Here is a 21,379-nt window from a genome sequence, read left to right as displayed (position 1 = left end):
TCACTCACTATACATCTTTACGGCATTATTAGGAATATTCCGATGATTTTTAGATTGGGGGTCATCGTGGCGACAGGGGGCGGAGCCGGTTTTCTAATGCACATTTATGACCACGCCCCCCATCATTTTAATCGCGTGTTAATTGACGCAACCTGCGATTCGTCTTCCATTCAAACGTCCGTCCACATGACGAGCCACATGAGACTCATTTAAAATTCCACGCTGGAGGACTGTCGCGCCACAGGGGTCCACCCACTCCCACCGAGCTGCGCCCACCCGACGGCCAGCGGGAGCGCGCAGGGCGGGAGCGCGCAGAGAGAGCGAGAGAGAGACACACACACACACACAGAGAGAGAGCAGTGCTGCTGTGTGAGGCGACGTGACGCGGAGGAACCAACACACAAACGCTGCTGGGAAATACGAGCGACAGAAGGCGAACGGAACGTGTATCTCGTCTCCGAGTGTTTGCGGACCGCAGCGGGGTCCGTGTGTGCGTGTGTGCGTGTGTCCGGACAGTGACGCGCGGCGGTGCAGACCTGCGGTGGATTCAGCCGGACGGACTGTCGGGACGAGGCTGATCCGGAGCAGGAGGCGCGCAGCTCGGCTAGGAGGCTCGGCGGAGGAGCCGTCCGTCTGCAGCGGGGGTCGTTTGTTACGACTGAAGCCATGGTGAAGGAGGTGAGCCCGCACACACACACACACAGACACACACACACACACACACACACACACACACACACACGCCTGTCAGTAACACGGACCCTCCGTTGTCAGACCGTCTTGCCGTGTGTGTCTGTGTGTCAATCAGGCATCAGACGCTCGTCGCCGTTTCTCCTCCTCTCATCACAGGACGTCATGTTGTATTTTAATCAAGCAGAAATAACACAATCATCATGAAAACACCCTCCAGCACTGTGCGCACCCCGGGGCTTCTCTCTCTCTCTCTCTCTCTCTCCCTCTTCCTGTCTTCCTCTCTCCTCCTTCCTCCTCCTTCCTCCTCCTCGGATAATGTCACGCTGTTTTCTTACATAATGCGTAAATGTGAAGTTACAGATGTTGCCTGTTAGAAGCTGGACGCCGCATCTGTGGTCTGAAGCTGAGACATGAGCAGCGTCTGAGTCTGAGACGCAGCAGCAGCAGCTCTGACGTGACGCATTGGTTTGGGGAACGGATGGAAACGGGATGCAGCAGAACAGAGCAGAGCAGAGCTGAGTAGAGCAGGCAGGGCTGCGATCAATGCCGCATCTGTGGGACTGGAGCCCCTCATGCAGGGTCATCATGGTGTCTGTGTTGTTTTAGTGGAGGATGTTTTTGTGTCGTGGCTCAGCTGCTGTGATTTGACAATTTCACTAATCACTCTGACATCAAAGCTCAGCCTGATTGGTGTGTGTGTGTGTGTATGTGTGTGTGTGTGTGTGTGGGAAGGAGGGGTCTGAGCCTTTCTGTGCAACTGCAAGGCTGCTGAGTCTGAGCATGACTGTGTTCTGCTGCTGTGCATCAGTGTGTAGCAGGATGACACACACACGCTTGTTTTCTTCTAACGATCACAGGCTCAAATCAGCTGCACTGTATTTTAAGAAAACGATGCGTTCCCCCTTTAACCTCCCCCTCCCACACACACACACACACACACACACACACACACACACACACACCAAAACGTAATTGTACAAATCCAATGAATGAGTTCTGAGTCTCCTCAGCTTTAATTACACGGTGAACACACTGTTAAGTCAGCTTTATTTATGTAGGGTTTTGAACACCAAACCACTGTGCCAAAGGGCTTTACCAAATAGGAGGTTACAAACCCAGCAGACTGGGGGGGGAGAGAGCCCAAAACACCGGGGAGACAGCTTAGGCCAGTTTAGACATTTGCCAAGTTTTTATGTGAATTTGACAGCGGGGCTTCTTTTAGCAGTGACATGCAGCTAGAGATAGAGTTTGTTTGTCACCGGCGAGCTTCAGTAGACCAACCAGGTCCTCTGCAGCCTGTGGACGTGTTAACACAGGCCTGCTCAGCCTCAGTCTCAGCCTCAGCCAGGCCAGAGCAGAGCAGCGTCCCCCCGCCCCCTGTCCACCGTCTGGGAGAATGTCTCAACATCGGACCCTCCCCACCTCCAGCTGTGAGTTGCCTGAGTTGAGCAACAGCTTGTCACACGTCGCTGTCGGCCTTTGGCAATCCTGCCGAAACACCACAGTGATGTCACTCTGATGGAAGGAGTAACGTGTTCACGAGGAGCAGGAAGCATCAGATCACCGCTGCTCACCTGCCGCCGAGGAGAATTCTGTCTGTGCAGATGTAAAGTTGGTCGACTTCAGCGTTTCATTCAGGTTTTTAAAGGAAAGCGGCAGATGTGAATCCTTTGTAAGCAGGAATGAAAGCGTGGCTCAGACAGCTGCAGCCGCTCGATGAAGACACTGAGGACGCACTTGAAGGCCTCAGAAGCAGCAGACAAACGCCGGAGTATCAGTGTGACACACACAGAGAGCGTCTGTGGCAGAGCAGAGCTTTCAGATGAGGCTGCATTCGGTCCACTGATCAACCTGCTGTGTCGCTCAGCCAGAGTGAGACGCGGGATTACAGATGATGTAAGAGGAAGGCCATTTATATTCATATTTCATAAAGAGTTAAAGCTCTCAGTTAGGCCGAGCGACTTCCTGCACAGTCAGCGGTTTCTTGCTGCTTTTCCTGTCAGATAACTTTCACCCGCATTCCAAACATGTTTTCAAACACCCTTGATGATGTCAGGGGAGCACGCCGCCTGTCGTCCAAGGCTTCATCCTTCACTCCTCAGCTGATCTGCTGCGGGCGCGGGCACTTTGATGCGATGCAGCAGATCGTAGAGCGACGCACGCAGCGAGATGAAGAGATTTACCGACGGCTTCACATCTTTACAGACTCTTCAAAACATTTCTGTGATTTACTGAAATTGCCCTCATCCCAGATTTAACCTAATCTCCTCCGCTCATGTCTGCAGTAGATCAGAGTGATGTAAGATGATCAACAACCTTGAGGGGGGGGGGAGGAGCTGAACAATCTCCTCCAGCTGCAGAGAATCATTCCAATCCTTTCCTCCAGCACCCTATTGGCTGGCATCTCCCTTGGTTGCACCCATTTAGTTCCAGTTGACATCATGGGTGCAGATCTGCATGTGGCCCCCCCCTCCACACACACACACACACACACACACACACACAGGACAGACACATCATGCGTCTGTCCTGTTCTGTTCTTATGCTATGACTAGTTCCAATGAAATCGATTTATTACAGCGTGAATGAAGACTAGATCAACCAGTGAGATGCCAGCGGGTCAGACACATGCAGCGTCTCTCTGTAGCTCCACCATCTTCCTCCATACAGGCGTAGAAGTAAACAAGCGACGGTTTGGGCCGTCACATGTTCCAGTAGTATGATGCTGCGTGACGTGGAGGAGTCGGCGTGAAAGGGACGGTGACTTTTTGCTTTTGGTTGTATAGAAGAGCGTAAAGAAAACGTAAAGAAAACGTTTGGGAACTGAGCAAGACGACACAAACACGCTCAAGGCTTCATGTAAGACAACACCAGCATGAGGTCACCATCTCACATAGCATGTCAGAGCGACTGTACGTCTCTAACCAGGTGTATTTATAGAGCCGGCCACAATGGGGGAAGTGGCCTGTGTGTCTGTGTGTGTGTGTGTGTGTGTGTGTGTGTGTGTGTGTGTGTGTGTGTGTGTGTGTGTGTGTGTGTGTGCGCGCGCGCGCATGTCTTTAAATAGCACGCGTCTTTGTCCCGTCGCAGTCAAGAGAATGTGAGAGGATGCTGAAGTAAACACAATCCGCTCTCTATTGTGTCTCAGCTTAGACTGACGGGAGCGTGGAGGGTCTCAGAAACAAGACGTCCCTGTGTCTGTGTGTCTGTGTGTCCGTGTGTCTGTGTGTCTGTGTGTCCGTGTGTCCGTGTGTCCGTGTGTCTGTCGCGGCCGCCAGGGAGTTTAGAAACACCAGAATGCGGCTGAGCTCTTGAGTTTGATGCGTCTGTGTGTGTTGACGCCTTCATATATGTTTGCCACGTATCTCTTGCAGATGATGGCGGCTCCCTAAAGCAAACATTGACTCTTTGATTCTGAGGCACTGACACAAACACAGGATGCGTCTCTCTGATCGCTGAGGTTCTATTTCAGTTTGGCTTTGCTCGCTTCTCTGCAAAGGAGGAGGTTGCAGACCGGCGTGTCTGACCACGATGAAAGGTGTAGCTGTCAGTCAGAGGGCGAGCTGCTTCCTGTCGTGAAGATGTCTCCCCCCTCTCCCCCCCCTGCTGCCCCGTGTGGCTCACATGTGACACAGAGGCACAAAGTGATTCGTCACGGTGCAGATAGAAAGTCTCTATTGACTGCGGTCTGCATTAGACAAGGATCAGGGCGCATTTCCTCCTTTACGAGGCCTTTATCTGTTGCCGAGGGCGACAGCTGATCCCTTTACCCTGCGTTATGTGTTCGTTAGAGAACAAAACTCTGAGAAGTAGCGGCGCAAAAAGCCAGAGAAATCCTTTCGCCGCAGCTGTCCCAGAATATTAGATTCACTTTCTCCACAGTCATGTTCAAAGGAGACGGAGTGTGTGTGTGCGCGTGTGTGTGTGTGTGTGTGCACGAGTGTGTGTGTCATTGGTGCAGATTGTTAGCATGATAGCAGGACTCCTTCTTGATTCGGACGTGGCCTGGGTTCGTGGCAGGGGCGTCGCTGTTTGTTGTTCTTTCATCCGTTCAAAGCCGGGACCCTCTGTGGGTTTCTGCATCCATTACCTCTCCTCACATCTCCTTTGTATTATTCATTTAACCTCACGCCGCCGCCGCTGCTCCGGGCGCATTCTAAGAGCTTTCTTGTCGGGGGGGAAAAAATCCAGCACGTGTCTCAACGAATCTGCAGCGAGAGATTCCGGGCGCTCGCCTCGTTTCTAGCTACAGGCGGCAGCTGGCGAGGGCACGCATCAGTCCCCTGGCACGACCCGGAGCAGGGAGCATCGCCTCGCTCGCTCCTCCCGTCACACATGGCCGATTACAGATGGATGGACAGAGAGAGAGAGAGAGAAGGGAACAGGGTGTGATGGGGCAAGAGGATGATGAAGAGAAGGAGTGAAGGCAATAATGCACAGAGGGATTCATGTTGGAGCGGCCCAGGCCTTATTTGGAGATGGGGATTACGCTCTGGTAGTTTTATACGGCATTTCTGTGGGATGTGGTGCTGCATTAACCCACACAGTGAGATGGAGGCCTCTCATGCAAACACACACACACACACACACACACACACACACACACACACACACACACACACACACACACACACACACACACACACACACACACACACACACACACGCAGGAATTCCTACATTCCTCTGTGCTGTATGGATAAACCCGGCCAGGTTATCCCCCGGCCTTTAAGGTGGTGTAGTGTTTAAAGAGGCCGCCTCATATGACCCCTAGATGCTGCAGCAGTCATCCGCCCCTACTGAAGTGCCTTTGAGCAGCTCACTTCATTACTTAAGCCCCTCTGGCTCATTGTGCCGTAGCTGTGACCGGAGACATGGGGGGAATTTTCCGACATACATAGATCAATAAAATGTCAACGCTTTGCTTGTTTGTCCGCTCGGATCACGAGTTTGAGCAGCCGGCTGGACGGCAGCGGCGGGGAAACCCACAGAAAACAAGTCGCTCTGAAACTCAAACGCTCCCATTCTTATTCACTCGGACGGGGGCCGCCGTTGAAGCTGCAGACGTTTGACGGTAATGTGGAGAGACAGTGAGTGGCTGCTGCTGCCTCTGGCTCCTCTGCAGCTCCTCTGTAACTCCTCTGTAGCTCCTCTGCAGCTCCTCTGTAACTCCTCTGTAGCTCCTCTGCAGCTCCTCTATAGCTCCTCTGCAGCTCCTCTATAGCTCCTCTGCAGCTCCTCTATAGCTCCTCTGCAGCTCCTCTGCAGCTCCTGGGTGGATGCAGGTTGTCAGCCTCGGCCCTCAGCCCGGCGGTTTGCGTCTGCGGCCGACACTGACGTTCACATCGCCATCAAACGGGTGAAGCATTAGCTCAGATTGACAGATGTAGAGCAGTGGGCTGCGCTGGCTGCCTGCGAGGGGAAATCAGGAGTAAGAACCCTCACACACACATACACACACATACACACACACATACACACACACACACACACACCCCTCCTCCCCATCGCCTCTGCAATTAGCGCCGTGTCATTTTGGGGTCCGCAGGCAGCCCGATAATGTCACATCTGGCTTGCTCCTGTGGTTGAGTTTAATCAGGTCGTGTGTGTGTGTGATGAGGGCTGGAGTCTGGGCGAGGCGGAGACGTCCTGCGCCTGTCAGGGAGTTTGCGAGGAGCGTCTGGGTTCATTCAGCGAGCTGGACTGGCTGCCGGAGCACAACATGTAGCCAAATGACGCCTTTCCGACCGGCGCTGGCAGCTGACACACACGCCAGAGGAATTTGAATACATGCACAACGAAGCAGGCAGGCGGCCGAGTGCAGACACACACACACACACACACACGACCTGCTGTCTGCCACTGCTTTGTTGTGATACGCTGTAGGTTGTGCGCGTGTCTGTGTGTGTGTTAGAGAGAGAGAGAGGGAAAGAGAGAGAGAGAGAGACAGTAGTTGCCAGACCCAGAACAAAGCCGTCTGCGACCGGTGGACGGGTGTGGCACTCTCACTCTCTCAGCCTGATGGAGGACGCTGACGCCGTCCTCGCCGTCCCCAACACGTCATCTTTATTGCGTATGTTCATTTGTTGCTGCCCACATTTTCCTCCATGTTTTGCTTCTGTTAGCTTTGATTTCCAGTAGATTTTCTCTCTCTCTCTCTCTCTCTCTCTCTCTGTGTGTGTTGTAAACGCTTCGTCACTCTGCCAAGGTCGTGCTGTAAAGTTGCTCTGTGATCCTGCGTCCTGCCGTCTTGTCCGACACGCGACTCTAAACTGGGACGCTGCCGTACAAATATAGCAGGTAGGAGCCATAGGTTGAGCCGGCAGAAACTGGGACGGCGCGAGTTTGAGCCCCGCAGGCTGATGGTTGTGTGTTGCTGCTGCTGCTGTCCGTCCTTCACCGTTCCAAAGCAGCTCGGAACGTTTGACCAGAAAGCCACGTTTTGACCCTCGTCTGTCCCACCGCAGCATTGTTTCCTTCAGCAAAGCGCTAAACCATGTTGCTTATACTGTATGTAATTTTAGATAAACGTTTGGAAAGTGAAACCTGCTTCTCTCAGGGGAGCTGTGGTCGTTTAGCTTCATCTTATCATCGGCTCGCAGAGGAACTCTTCACCTTTTCCATCCTCATCTTCACTCCACACACACACTTCACACAGGACCCTGCAGCGGCCATGTTTGCACCCCCGCCTCCTCCTTTTGTTTTCATGTTAATAAAGCATCATTAGATATTGCTGCCTGCTACACACACATTTTGCCTTGTGTGTGTGTGTGTGTGTGTGTGTGTGTGTGTTGGTAGACCTGAAGCCTTTCTTCCTGCTTTCTCCAGCGCACCTCACTCTCTCTTCCTCCCTCCCTCCCTCCCTCCCTCGCTCGCTTGCTCGCTCGCTCGCTCGCTCGCTCGCTCATTCAGGCTTGAGGTTCATGTGCTGCTTGTGGCTCTTCAGTCTTCTCTGACGAGCAGCAGTTGCCAGGAGCAACAGTGTTCATGCTCTCACAGAAGCTTCTAGATCATGACAGTAAGGGTCATTTCTGCTTGATGCTGATTTGCTTCTTACAGGTGAGTGATGGATTATTATTGTTGTTGTTGTTATTATCATTAGCTCACAGACAGCATCAGGCCTTTTATTCTTCTGTTTCTTTATCGTTCCTCTATTTCTTTATAAGGCAGTTTAGACCAGAACCAGGGAAATAATATGAATAACAATAAACTCTTAGACTTTATGTGGCTTCACTTTATTTGCATTGTATTTTTATGATAATTTTCCTGTATGAGAGTCAGACGCAGCGTGCTCTGTAATGTTGACAGACCTCAGGGTTTTAAGACTTTATTTTGCTTAAATGGCTTCATATCTGAATATTTAGTGGTAATGGAAGAGGATTTTTCAGTTTTCAGAGCAGTTTTGTGAATAAGTAGCTCTCTTCTATTTCAATTCAGCACAATAAAGAAGCTGAGCAGCGGCGCTCCACTCTCATGTAGAACAATGATGATGAAAGCTGCTCATGTAGAAAGCAGCCGCAGACGGAGCTCCCCCATTGGCTCATAACAAACGAGGGGAGGCGGTCGATTGGTCAGCGGTTCTCGAGGAGCCGTGGCGTGGTTGGCTGTTGTCACGGTGCTGAAAAGTCTCAGTGGAGCGCGTGTCGGGGAACAGGAGAGTGTGTGTGTGGGGTTGTGTAGTGTTGTGTAAAGGTGAGCACAGTGGGGTTTGATTTAGTCTGAACTGAGTGTGAAAGCCGCCCCTCTGTCTGCGGATACATGCGTGAGTGCATTAGACACACTCACACACACACACTAAACCGATGCGTCCTCACACATCTGACATAATCTCTTTATTTACATTGACTCGGCTGCAATTTTAGGAGTTAATCTAATTTAATCTACTCTTCCTCTCTGTTATTGTTGTCGTTGTTTTTGTTGTTGTGCTGTGTGCGTTTGCCGCTTTGTGAGGAAGACGAGGATAACATGCAAATGAGGTTGGGGGTGGGGATAAAGTATCAGAACCACCTTTACATGCTGATGCAATCCAGCGGCGTAAACATGCAATAAGTGCCACCTTGATGCTCCTTTGTTGATGATTTATGAGGCTGCTGCTGGTTGTGTTATGTTGTTACATTTTTAAGGTTGCTATAAAAAAAGGTAACTGTTGTTCTAGACGAGACGCAGCGTGAGTGTGTGAGCTCAGACGGTTCTGTTGACTGAACGTTGTTGTTTCTTTTGTCTGAAGGTGTCATCGTGTGTTTAATTTCACGCCATTAGTTACAGAGGAAGCAATGTAAACAAGGCATCAGGGTCGGAGTCTGGACCACACAACACACACAAACACACACATACACACATACACACACACACACACACACACTAACACAGCAGACATGTCAGTGTGGCCCGATGCTTTTTACTGCTCGTAATCCTGCAGTTTATTCCAAACAAACAGATGTATTGTATGTTGCTGGCCTGAGAAAGGTCAGACTTCCTGTGAGGATTTCTCCGGGTGCAGTCGTACCTGGAATCGCTGATGAGTTTAATTGATTGCTGATGGCAGAGAGAGAAAAAGCTGCACCGTCCTCAGAGTCCATGGCTGAGGGTCTGACAGTTGATTAGGGTGGTGGAGGCAGCAGAGAGCAGCTGCCGCCAGAGAGAAAACAATCAGCGAGACACACACACACACACACACACACTGGCCTCTAAGTGGATTTGGTGGCTTGGAGGGGGAGGGGAAACTACATCTGCACTGCATGTCTGGATAGTGTTGTGGACTCTGTGTGTGTGTGTGTGTAAGATGGGCCTTTTCCCTTTTGTTTTCAAGATCCTGTAATAGTAATTTAGTCAAAGCCAGATAATTTCAGCAAAAGTCCGACATTAAGCTCATTATTCATATTCTTCTAATATGAATAATTTGAGATAAGCAAACAAATAACATATGTTAATTACTATTAAAAAAATGAAACTAATATTGATTAATTGAACATTTTCTTTTAATGGTGATATAATAATGTGTTACATGAAGGGTTAAATGGGTTACATCACTAATGACAACATGGCAGAGGTGTAAACAGGAGGATGAGGGGAGGAGAGTGTGTGGGAAATGCAGTAAATTAAAGATGCTGTCAGCTGTTTGGTGCAGAAGGTGAATGATTCATGTTTCACTTTTATTAATCAACCAAACGTCTTTGAGGACACAGAGGAACATTTGTTTGGCAGAAACTCTGCAACATGAAAACAGCAACAGAGCAAGAGAAGTGGAAAAGTCCAAAATCCCTGTAGGTGTGTGTGAATGGAGTTGTTTACACTGTATATATGTGTGTGTGTGTAGGTTACAGCTCTGTGATTGTCTGGTGGGGCTCGAGGCTGCTGCTCCCCCTCCCCCCCACACACACCCACACACTCACCCACTGCAGGTTGGAAAAACCCGCAATGCACTCTGACAAGGTGTGTGTGTGTGTGTGTGTGTGTGTGTGTGTGTGTGTGTGTGTGTGTGTGTGTGTGTGTGTGTGTGTGTGTGTGTGTGTGTGTGTGTGTGTGTGTGTTTGTGCGTGAGGCAGTGGCTCAGTGGGTAGTGCTTCCTCTTGGGAACCGGAGGGTTGCCGGTTCGAGCCCCTGCCGAGGTGCCCTGAGCAAGGCACCGAACCCTCAATTGCTCCCCCCTCTGCGAAGGGTGGTAATGTAATGTAAGTCGCTTTGGATAAAAGCGTAATGTAATGTAATGTGTGTGTGTGTGTGTGTGTGTGTGGTGAGAGTTTGCGGTTGCTTCTTAAAGGAAATGCAGAGTTTCTGTCTCTCCTCGCTCTTGTTGCTCGTTCCTTTCACCTCCATGCTGCTGCTCTGCGTGCACACACACTCTGCCTGCTCACACTTCCTCCCAATCACCTCGTCCTCGTCCACCGGTGATTTATTGATGAGGATGTAATCGTCTTTTATTAACACAGAATCACACGGCCTCTGCATTATTTATCCCTCCGTGTCCAAGTGAGCAAAATCCACACAATCTTACTGTGTGTGTGACAGGGCAACACACAGCTTGTTATTGCTGGTGTGTGTGTGTGTGTGAGCACCTTTGTGTCCGTCCCCAGTCACCCCTTTACCCTGACACGTGCCCCTGAGGCTCATCCTCTGCTGGGAGATGCGTTTGGGCTAATGGCTGCATTCTTGGGACTAAATGGAGTGTACCTAATCCACGCAATGATACCCCTCCCACCCACCCACACACACACTCCACCCACACACACACACACACAGCTCATGTCTTCCCTCAGGCCTCAGTGCAGTCTGGTGCCATGTGTCGTCTCAGTAAAATGTCACAGTAAATGTGCTGCATTTTAAACGTTGACGTCCCGTCGAAATTCGCCGCCAGCCACCGAGTCGCATTATTGCATTAAAAGCTCATTTGAGGCGTCGATGACATCACCCGCCGGGATTTGGCAAACGGATCTGTGGAAGTTGACACCACTTTGCTGTTTGTCTTGTTCCTTCGCAGGACTCCGGTTTCTTTTTCAGTCGACAGAAAACAGACATTTTGGTCGGCGGGTGTCGTGAGGGATTTGAACCCATGGGGGGGATGTGAGCCCATGCTCTGGGTTGTTGGAGGGGTCGACCTCGGTCTGGAGGAGATAATGAGCAGGAGCCGGGAGTCGCACAGTCTCTTTTTCTTCTAGCATCTCACAGGATTCAATTCTCCTTAATGACAATATCCAATCTGTGCAGCGTTTGGGCCTGAGAGGGCAGAGGGGGTGAAAGTGTCAGGCTGTCGCTATGGTTACCTCAGAACAGAGATATTTCTAGCTCTCCGGTTTCATGAGATATTTAGTCGCTCGCTTTATCAGCCGATCTCACCGCTCCCTTGTCTTATTCTTCCGAAATTGAAGCTCAAGATTGATTCCTGGCCGTTAAGATGATGGTTTAGCTTTGTTTTCACTCAGTCAGGCTCACTGCAGGGTTGCTTAGTTCCTGTAACCCACACTGATCCGGTGGAGGTAAATCCCTGCTTAATGACGCTATTTCTTTGTGGCCCCCCTGAGCCTCCGGGGTCAGAACCCAACACCATCTCCACAATCCACTCTCCCCTGCTTCTCCATGAAGGGATGTGATGGAGCGTTCAGCGCCACAGGTCATCGTTTAATAACAGGAGAAATAGAAGAGATCAGCTCCAGACTCAGCTGCTGCTTCAGCGTCTGTAGGCATGACTCAATTAGCATTACATCTTTCATTTCTTGTTGTGGAGCCTAAAGTCGTCCTGATCTGAGCGATGAGTGAAGGGAAATGGAACAAATAGGTTTAAAACTGTGATCATTCAGGCAATCTGCAGTATTTAGTGACTGAGCTTCTCTGCACCCCTGTGCCCTTGAACCTGTCTTGAGCTCCTCATGCTGATCGTTGCCCTCTGTTGACCTCCTCATCGTCCGTACGACTATGGCTTTGAGTCGAGCTCCTCGCCATCGCCGCCTCATCTCTCACATCTCTCAAAAATAAAGGCCCAGTTAGCATTTCCCCTCATTTGGAAACGCAGCGCTACCTGCCGTCTCACCGCAGCTCCTCTGGTGTTGTTTTGCTCCTTCTCTTCTTGTTCCGTATCGCGTGTGGCTGTGATGTTGTTATGTTGTCTGGTCTGTGGAGGATTTCACCGTCTGTGCTGCTGCATGTTCAAACAGTCACGTCTCCTCTTTGTGCTGCGGCCTTAGAGAGCAGATACCTGGATAATCTCGCCGGTCCTCGTCGTGACAGGACATGATTCAGGCGTAGGAGGCCGATTCAACGCCGGGAGCTCTGCGGCGGGAAACTCTGATGGTGGAAGTGAAAGTGACCACAGATATGGGTTTCCTCTCTCTCTCGCTCTCTCTCGCTCTCTCTCTCTTTCTACACACAATGTGTCATATTTCATCAGAAACAAAAGAGGACCTTGAAACCTCTTCCTCTTTCCCTAATTGGAGACTGGTTTTCTGTTAGACCTCAGGGTAGGTGGGAGGCGCGTCGATGTGGCAGGATGAAAGCTGAGAACGGAGGCAAAGCTGCATTATGTGACCGTGAGAGAGAAGAAGACGCAGAAGAAGAAGAAAAACAGGTTGCGAGCTGACGTGAGCGATGGCCAGTAGGCTCAGAGCAGCAAATCCCTCGTTTCATCCATTATGTTTAGTAAAATCGGCAGAGTGTCGCTCTAATTTCCATGCGGCTGTGATGGATGGAGGTCGATGGCGTGCAGCCTCGTGTCGCCTCGTGTCGCCTCGTGTCCGTCATGCCGTCGACCGTCAAAGGTCAGAGCTGAGACCGTCTGCACTCTGCCGTTTGAGTGAAGTGTTTACGAGCTTGCAAACAGACTTGTCGCCGTGCAGAACATCTGGTCGGAGCACATTCTTCCCATTTCACCTTTTTGGAGACTAACAAACATGAACTCTGCCTCCGGTTTGGATCGAGGCCCAGACGGTTACGACACCAAACAAAGGGCTTTATAGAACGTGAGTGTGTCGGATGTGACTCTCACACTTTGCATCTTATATATTTGATCCCTTCTGACTCTTGTAGCTCTGAGTGTTGACCTCGGCGACCTTCTTTGCTCTTCCTCTTGCTGACTCTGGAGAACATGGCGGCTTCCTCTCGTCAGCTGGGTGACACGGTTCCTTAGAAACCCCTCGTCACCCTCTGTGGGCTCATGACTCACTGTGACGGGCGTCGACCTCAGAGTCCTTCATTGGCAAGGTCACGGCGAGTGTTCCTTTTGTACGGAGCGACGTCATGCCCGAGGAGAGGGAGAGACAGTAAGGAGACGAAGACCAGGAGGAGGAGGAGGAAGAAGGCGGCCTGGTGCATGTACAGACGACATGTCATTTTCGATCCCAGCAGTTCTGCCGGTTAATAGCTACTGTCACAGGCGGCGCCCGAGATGTGGCCTCAAACATGCAATTGGACATCGACCTCTGCTGACGCTTAAATACCGTCCCGTCGTTTGACAGGCGGCTTCTTGCGGTCGGCGCTCGCTTTGCTTGTCTTCCGCTCTTTTCCGCTGCGCGTGTGGTGACCAAATGTGGCGTTTCAGGGCATCGCCAGCATGAGCCTGGCAGTGGAACGTGTAGGCGTAGAGCTGCTGACCTGATTTTGGCTGTCAACAAGCGAGGAGCAGCGCGTGGGCGTTCCTATTGATGTGACAGACGAGTACGTGTCGTCCCTCCTCACTCCGGCCTGACCGGCTCTGATTTCACCCCCATATTTGGAAGCTTCGGCACGTTTCAGACAGCCAGTTTGCATCAGCATGGTGGAAGCGTAATCACCCGTCTTTTCTCGAGCAAACACACTCACACACTCACACACTCGCTCACTCACACACACGCACATCCTGCCCGTCGTGACATGTTTGCTTCTTCCTGGTCCAGCGCTGCGAGGGCCATTATTAAGACCAGACTCGCTTTGCTTTGATCATCCCAAAACACCACAACTCCCAGCATTCATTACAGACGAGACGCCGCAGCAGCAGCAGCAGCAGTCAGTCCAGGAAGGAGGAGGAGGAAGAAGAGAGGAAAGGGGGCCGTTTTAGATTAAGATTTAAGGCAGGATAGCGTCGTTTGCGGGTATTTGATTAGTCGCGACGTCTTACATTTTACATTTTACAGCTGGCATGTTACCCGGGGCGATGCAGAGTGAGTGTTTCCTCTCTTGTTTAACCTGAAATCCCCCATCAGGAGCTCCACGGGGGGTAATAATGAGCTTTAGAGTCGTCACAGAGACAAATTACATCAAATATGTGCAACAAGGAAGCACCATGGAAACAGAGTGTTACAGAATGGGATTGTCTAAAACACAAAGCAGGCAAACAGGCGGCTGATTGATTGATCATTGCCTCACAAATGCAAATCCTAGCACAGAACTGATGGAGGAAATGGAGAAAGCGGATCAATGTGGATAATGGAGTCATTAGGGACATGGTGACCGTGTGTGTGTGTGTGTGTGTGTGTGTGTGTGTGTGTGTGTCATTGTGCGTCCTGCAGGTCTGTGGTTTCTGTACGTTGGCCTCTCCTCCCTCGTCCCTCAGCCTGTTTGTTGTTCCTTGCTGGCCCATTAAGTTCTACGCTTTCATTTTCCACAGCGCTGCGGCGTCCAGTAGTTCCTCGGGACGGTTCTCAGCCGACCGCACGCGGCGGGCCAAACTGGCGGCCGGATCACCTCTTGTTCTGGGGCGGGGAGGGGCGATGCAATGCCCACTGTGGGGTATTACTGTTGGCAGAGACAGAGAGAGCGAGGGAGAGAGAGAGAAAGAGACAGACGTTTCTCCGCGTGGACGTTTGTTGCGGAAGAAACATAATTTGGTAAAAGCGAGCAACATTGTCGGCCGTCTTTCTGAGCAAATTATTCATGGTTCTGGTTTTATATTTCCACATCTGCGGTGGGATTGTTTCTTTAAAGAGGAATGACAGCGTTAGCAGAATGTTCCTCTCTAACTTATTAGGTCTGACAGAGTTAATTGAGAACAATGCTAAGTGTCCTGAGCCGCAACTCGCCATCGAGCTGCATTAACGTGAGCGATTACTCGCACGGCGATGCTGCAAGTGATGTTTCAGAGCCAGACGATGAAGCTCAGACAAAGAAGCTCAGACCGCCTCAGTGCGGCTTCTCACTTCCTGTGCTAATGTGTGTGTTATAAAGGTGCAGTGTGTGACGCTGCAATTCATCCATCAACTAAATAACTCCCACGATGCTGCATTGTTGGTTCCACAGGGGGCGGAGCTCTGGAGGGAATGACAGCGGTTAATCGTGTCTAGCGTGAATCGTTGCGTCCGGCCGAAGCCAGTTTGAGTGTTTCTAAAAAGTCAAGAGAACATGAGTTGTTTGACGGCATCATTCAGCAGCAGATGCATCATTCCAGGCCGCCGTCCCCTCAGATTTGCTCGTGTGCGCAGCAGGAAAACACGCCGGCACAAAAGCTCCCGGACACGCCCAGCGCCCAGCACGCTCAGAATCGACCCCTTTCTCTGCCCACCAGCTCTGATCAATACCACGCTCGCCGCTCATCACTTAGACTCGTCCATTTCCCCCCTGAGGGTCGGCGAGCTGCACCCTGAGCAGGCGCGGAGGAAGAGGAGGGCGGAGATCAGAGCAGCAGAGCAAGAAAAACCAATTACATTCCACTTTTTGATCCATGAGCCTGGTTTAGGAGACGATGTAAGGCCTGATGAAGGATTACATTTCAACCAATCACACCAAATGAATTATAGGGAAGATTTTAAAATCCCGCAATTAGGAATGATTCATGTCAGGTTGATCTGCCGACTGCACTGAGTAAAAGAAAAGGAGAAGAAACATGGCAGCTTCACAAAAAGTCAAGGTCCTTTAATGCAGAAGAGACAAGAAGCAGTTCAGGTTCAGAGAAGAGAAGAGGGAAGTGGAAGTGAAGCGAGTAACGACTGCAGCTGACCGTATTCAGTTACATCAAGCAACCCGAGGAGGTTTGTGTGTGTGTGTGTGTGTGTGTGTGTGTGTGTGTGTGTGTGTGTGTGTGTGTGTGTGTGTGTGTGTGTGTGTGTGTGTGTGTGTGTGTGTGTGTGTGTGTGTGTGTGTGTGTGTGTGTGTGTGTGTGTGTGTGTGTGTGTGTGTGTGTGTGTGTGTGTGTGTGTGTGTGTGTGTGCGTGCGTGCGTGCGTGCGTGCGTGCGTGCGCACGCGTGTGTGCGCTTGCCTGTGTGTGTGTGTGTGTGTGTGTGATGCCTTCATTAGTTATGGTATCAAAGCGTCGCCTGGCTGCATCTTAACTGTGTTTACTGCGTCTGCTCCAGGAAACAAATTGCGGTCTGTAAATGGATTGCCAGTGTGAATGTGGCGTCCGTACAACGTGAAACCGACCTTGACCTCCGACCGTGTTTATTGTAATTGTCTGTAAAGTCTCGGGGATCTTTTCCTGGTTGAGAATATTTATGTTCCCAGTTTAAAATATTTGGCTTATGGGAGAGCGCTGCCAGAGCCGCGTTCAACACTGTGAAATGTTAATTTCTCCAAGACGCTGCGCTGCCCGTCTGCAACTGGTTATGTGGCTTAGAGAGGATCAGTGAGGAAGAGCGAGATGGAGGAAGGAAGGGAGGAAGGAAGGAAGAAAGAGAGGAGGCGAGTAAAGTGGTTTGGAGGAGAGATGTAGAGATGCTCGGCCCCCCTGGGGTTTAGCTGTAGGGATGCGGCCTCGTTTCCTCCACGACCGAGACTGAAGACGACACAATGATGCGACACACAACGTGTGAACCACGATGACATCACACGTCCAGACAGAGACACAGAGGCAGCGATTCCACCTCCAACCAGCAGGAGAACAGATGTTTGATTCCAGACAGGAGGTGGTATTCAATCAATACCTCACCCTGCGGTCTTACATTGATGCTCCATTAGAGTGTGTGTGTGTGGATGTGTGGGTGTGTGTGTGTGTGTGTGGGGCCCTGTGCCAGGAGGAGAGTGGTGCAGGTTGGGGTGATGTCATCTCCTCCTGGGGAATGTAGTCGGACAAAGGATGGGGAAGAGGCTCTGCAACATGTCTTTCACACACACGCACACGCACGCACACACACACACACACACTGTTGACTTTTCTAGTGCAGCGCTGTGCTCAGGCTGAGATCAGCTACACACTGTATGTGACACTGCACTTCAGTCCTTTATGCTGCCTGGTACACACGGACACACACATAATGTAAACGTGTCGTACACACACAGTTCATCCACGGATGTGTTACTTCATTAATGAACTGAAAATAAATGAGTTCATTATCAACTGTAAGGGCCAAGAATGAACCAGTCTGAACTAAATGACAAAATAAATCAAACATGACTCAGATTTCTATTTCTAGAACTACAATATATGAGTCTAAACTGTTCACGTGCAGCGGATTCTCACACACACACACACACACACACACATTTTTACGTAGAATTCCTCCTCAGTTTCATGGCGACGTGTTGGCTTCAGTACGAGGGAATTTTCTGAGGTTCTTATCCCGAGTGTGTTTTTAGCATTTGGTGTTGGCGCCGAAATTCCATGTTGCACCCACATTTCTTCCTCTCTGCACGCCTGCACACACACACACACACACACACACACACACACACACGCACACACACAGCACTGAATGACTCTCCTTATACACAAGTTTCTGGCAGATGTTTGTGTCTGTGTGGGCCCAGTTCCTGTGAGCTCTGCTGGCCTGTTGGAATTCAGGAATTCCTACACACACACACACACACACACACACACACACACACACACACACACACACACACACACATACACACACACAAGGCATTTATTATTTTCCCTTTTTTTCCCATTTTTACCCCTTTACTTATCCAGGGAACGTTGACTTAACACATTTAGCTTCACATTCACACGTCGGAGCTTCAGTTGGACCACAGACTTCCACTGACATTGAATTGGAAGCTGTGTGCCCGACCTGTTTGGGATGGAATAATTCAATGTGTGTGTGTGTGAGACTCAGGCACACCTTAACGGTAGATACTGTTGGAGGGGAAAGTGTTACCCAATCTGTCCACCCACATGTCCACAGAGGGTGTGTGTGTGTGTGTGTGTGTGTGTGTGTGTTTCTGGCTGCATGGGACGTTCTGACCTGAACAGCTCAATGAGATTTGCTTTTATCAGTCCGCAGTTATTGGATATCACTTCCATCCATCCATTCTCTATACCTGCTGAGTGTGTGGGGTCACAGTGGGATGGATCCTGTCCCACACTCACACCCACGGGCAGCTTCAAGACTTCAGTCCGGGTAACTTTTATGTCTTTGGAAAGCTACAGAGCCAGAGGAATGATGGGAAAACGTACAGAGGCAGAGGAGCAATCCCACCACTTCAATAACACTGAGTGAACTTTGACCTCAGTAAGGGCCGTCAGTACTGGATATGAACTTCTGGCTGGTGTGTGTAGATGTTTCAGCAGGAGTATCTCCTTTAATTGTGTGTGTGTGTGTGCGTGTGCGTGCGTGCATGCGTGTGTCACAAAGAGAGAACAAAAGGAGGTCAATTTATTTTCAGTCCAAAAATGGATTTTAATCATGTAGCTGTGACTCCACTGATGCAATCACTCAGTTTAATACGTGCAAACATCAGTGGCTGGGGGAGAAAGCACACCTCATCTGTGTGTGTGTGTGTGTGAGCAGCACTGAGGAATGCTGAGGTTTGGTGTTTATTGCTGTTGCACTAGTGAGAAGCTGACTGTGTGTGTTTGTGTGTGTGTGTGTGTTTGGGAGGAGGGGGGTGTTATTGTTTACTAGTCGGCCCCGGCAGCGGTTGAAGTCGGAGACCTGCAGGAAGAGTAGAGCCTCCCGTCTGCGTCTCCACATCTTGGACGTCTGCCTGTCCTCATTAGAGACGGTTTATGTTTGGAAAAGCCTGCCGTCTCCTCTAATGTGTTTGTTGTATAAAAAAAACTGCTTCTCTGCGCTGCCGCTGCTGCAAATCCTCCATTTTTATTTGTTTTATGCCGTCAGATGTTGCAAGGAATGGATCCAATTAACTGAGAGAAGAAGAGGAGATCTGAGACGGCTCTATGTGTCTTAGTTCTTTTTTTTGTGTTTGCAGTGTTTCTCGTGTTTATCTGAACACGATCTTGTAGCACTTGGCAGTATTCTAATGGGCCAGTTAATGGTCATGTGCGACAGTAATGAGGACTTGAATGCATCGCAGAGGAGGCGGGGCTGGGTTCACTGCACAGTAGCCCTGTGCTAAATATCTCCAATAATCCCTTTAATCATTTTAGTTCCTCTTTGAATCCACGGCTTGTGCTAACCTTTTTAAACACAAACCTGTTTGCGTCCCGATGGTAGCAGCAGGTGTCGACTCGCTTAGAGACGCTCTGCTTGTCTTTCGGCCCTGCAGCCTCGTTCCTTCATCTTATCTGGGCGCTCTGTCAACAGTTTGGAGTTGAGCCGCATCAAAACAAGATACAGGCGACTGCCGTGTCCAAACCATCGCCGCCTGTTCTGCCTGTTATTGTTTCCTCTCTCTCTCTCTCCTTTCTGTTTCTTCTCATCTTGTCGTCACCCTCAAACACACACATACACACACACACCTGACTTACATCGCTCACCGACCCCATCCATCATCATCATCAAAACTTCATCACAGAGGCTTTTCACGTTGAATGCCGACCCTATTAAGGCCGTAATCGCTCTACTGTGCAGAGGTTGAGGGCGGGGCTTTGTATCTTCCAGCCGTCCACTTCCTGCCTCAATGACCTCACTGCGTGCAGCTGTTTAAGGAGGTGCCAGAAAAAGTTTAAAAAAAAAGACTTAATCTCCCCCAAAGCACACAGCTAAGTGAGCAGATCCTCCACATGTGATTTGTCAGACCCTGCACTGGTATGCAACCTTGGTTCCTCACTCTGACCTTTGACCCCACTCTAATGGGCGTGCGTCAGGCTCCGTCCGTCTTCGCTCGCCAGTTCTTTAGCTGCCAGTGGCGTCTCCTGCTGTCCAGACTTGGGCTCATGAAGTTCCTCCGTCGCTCAGCCGAGGCGCGGCTGAACCTTGGGAGGACGTTAGTCAAGCAGAGGGGCTTTCCTACTTCGGGGGTCTGTGGGGGCGGGGTTACTCAAGGTCGGGGGGCTTTCAAGGAAACGAGACAAGACTGAGGCCAGCATTTACATCCGCTTCGTATCCATTTCGCGGGGGGAACGGCACGGCCAGGAGTAAGAATTTAGGTCACCGTCTTTTTCCAGGAATCGCTTCACGTCGTCAGGATCTTTTCTACAGATCCTTTATATTTATTATAAACTCAAATCCTTCCTGCAAGCATATTCCCCCTTTTGATGTTTGTTATACCAACTGACGTTTGGAGTGAAGGTGTCAGTTTGTAACAGCGTTCATTACCTTGACTGAGGCGTTACTTTGATGCTCACTCTGGTTTGTTTGTTCATCTGTCTGCTTATTCTAAACGTTAAGGATCAGTTTTCATAGAACTTGTTGGACAGGTTTGACACAACCTGGGGGATGAACTCATTAAATGTAGCTTCTGATCCGGAGCTGCAGGGGGTCCACTGTGCACCAAGCTGTAATGTTTCATTTCACTTATATCTCATGGCAGAACAACAGAAGCCTTGAAGCTAGTGAAGTGAGAGCTGAAGTCCTTTGAAATTAGTTTCATATATCCAAAGTTGTTTTCATAGTGGAAGTGAAAATCTTGTGACTGAAGCTTTGAAACTTGGAAGCTTTGAAGCGACAGACCAGAAGTGCTAATGCAGATTATCTGTTGAAATTCAGTCAGTCACTTTGCAGTCACTCAATTAGTCACTGTCTGAAACCCAGACACACACAGACAGACACACAGACACATACACACACACACGGCCGTGTCTCGCTGCCATCCATCCTCATTATCAGCTGCGTGTCTTTCGCCCCTGGTGGCTCACGCCTGTGCTGTGATAAGAGGACGTTTCCCCGTCAGCCATAACTGTTTTCCAGCCTTTTGAGCTAGACTGACAGCTGAGTCTCAGTCTGATCAGACGGCTACTGAGGACAAACTGGACCCACCAGTGAAGCTGAGAGAAAGACAGAGCAGCTGGTCTCAGTAACCACATATTTATATCAAGGCCAAAAACACAGCAGGTGGCAGTTGGAGATCTCCAGTAGCTGACATGGGAGAATCCTCACACACACACACACACACACACATACAGGATTTATGTTTTGCTCTGAGCACTTTTGTCTAAGCAGGTGA

The 21,379-nt window shown here is 50.2% G+C and overlaps 1 protein-coding gene across 5 annotated transcripts in view; it reads left to right on the top strand.

The window, feature by feature from the left end:
* Positions 1-341: 341 nt before the first annotated feature.
* LOC143015753 (unconventional myosin-IXAb-like) overlaps positions 342-21,379 on the top strand; it is an 82,930-nt gene continuing 61,892 nt past the window's right edge. For all 5 annotated transcript variants that reach the window (XM_076169820.1, XM_076169837.1, XM_076169829.1 and 2 more), the window contains exon 1: positions 342-678. The gene's annotated coding sequence lies outside the window, so the exon portion shown is untranslated. The remainder of the gene's footprint in view (positions 679-21,379) is intronic.

Source organism: Genypterus blacodes, unplaced genomic scaffold (assembly GCF_046128005.1).
Source record: "Genypterus blacodes isolate CSIRO-AG114 ecotype Tasmania unplaced genomic scaffold, CSIRO-AGI_Gbla_v1 ptg000015l_1, whole genome shotgun sequence".
NCBI classification, from domain to species: Eukaryota; Metazoa; Chordata; class Actinopteri; order Ophidiiformes; family Ophidiidae; genus Genypterus; species Genypterus blacodes.
The sequence above is the reverse complement of the archived record's forward strand: the minus strand, read 5'-3'. Positions and strand labels throughout refer to the sequence as shown.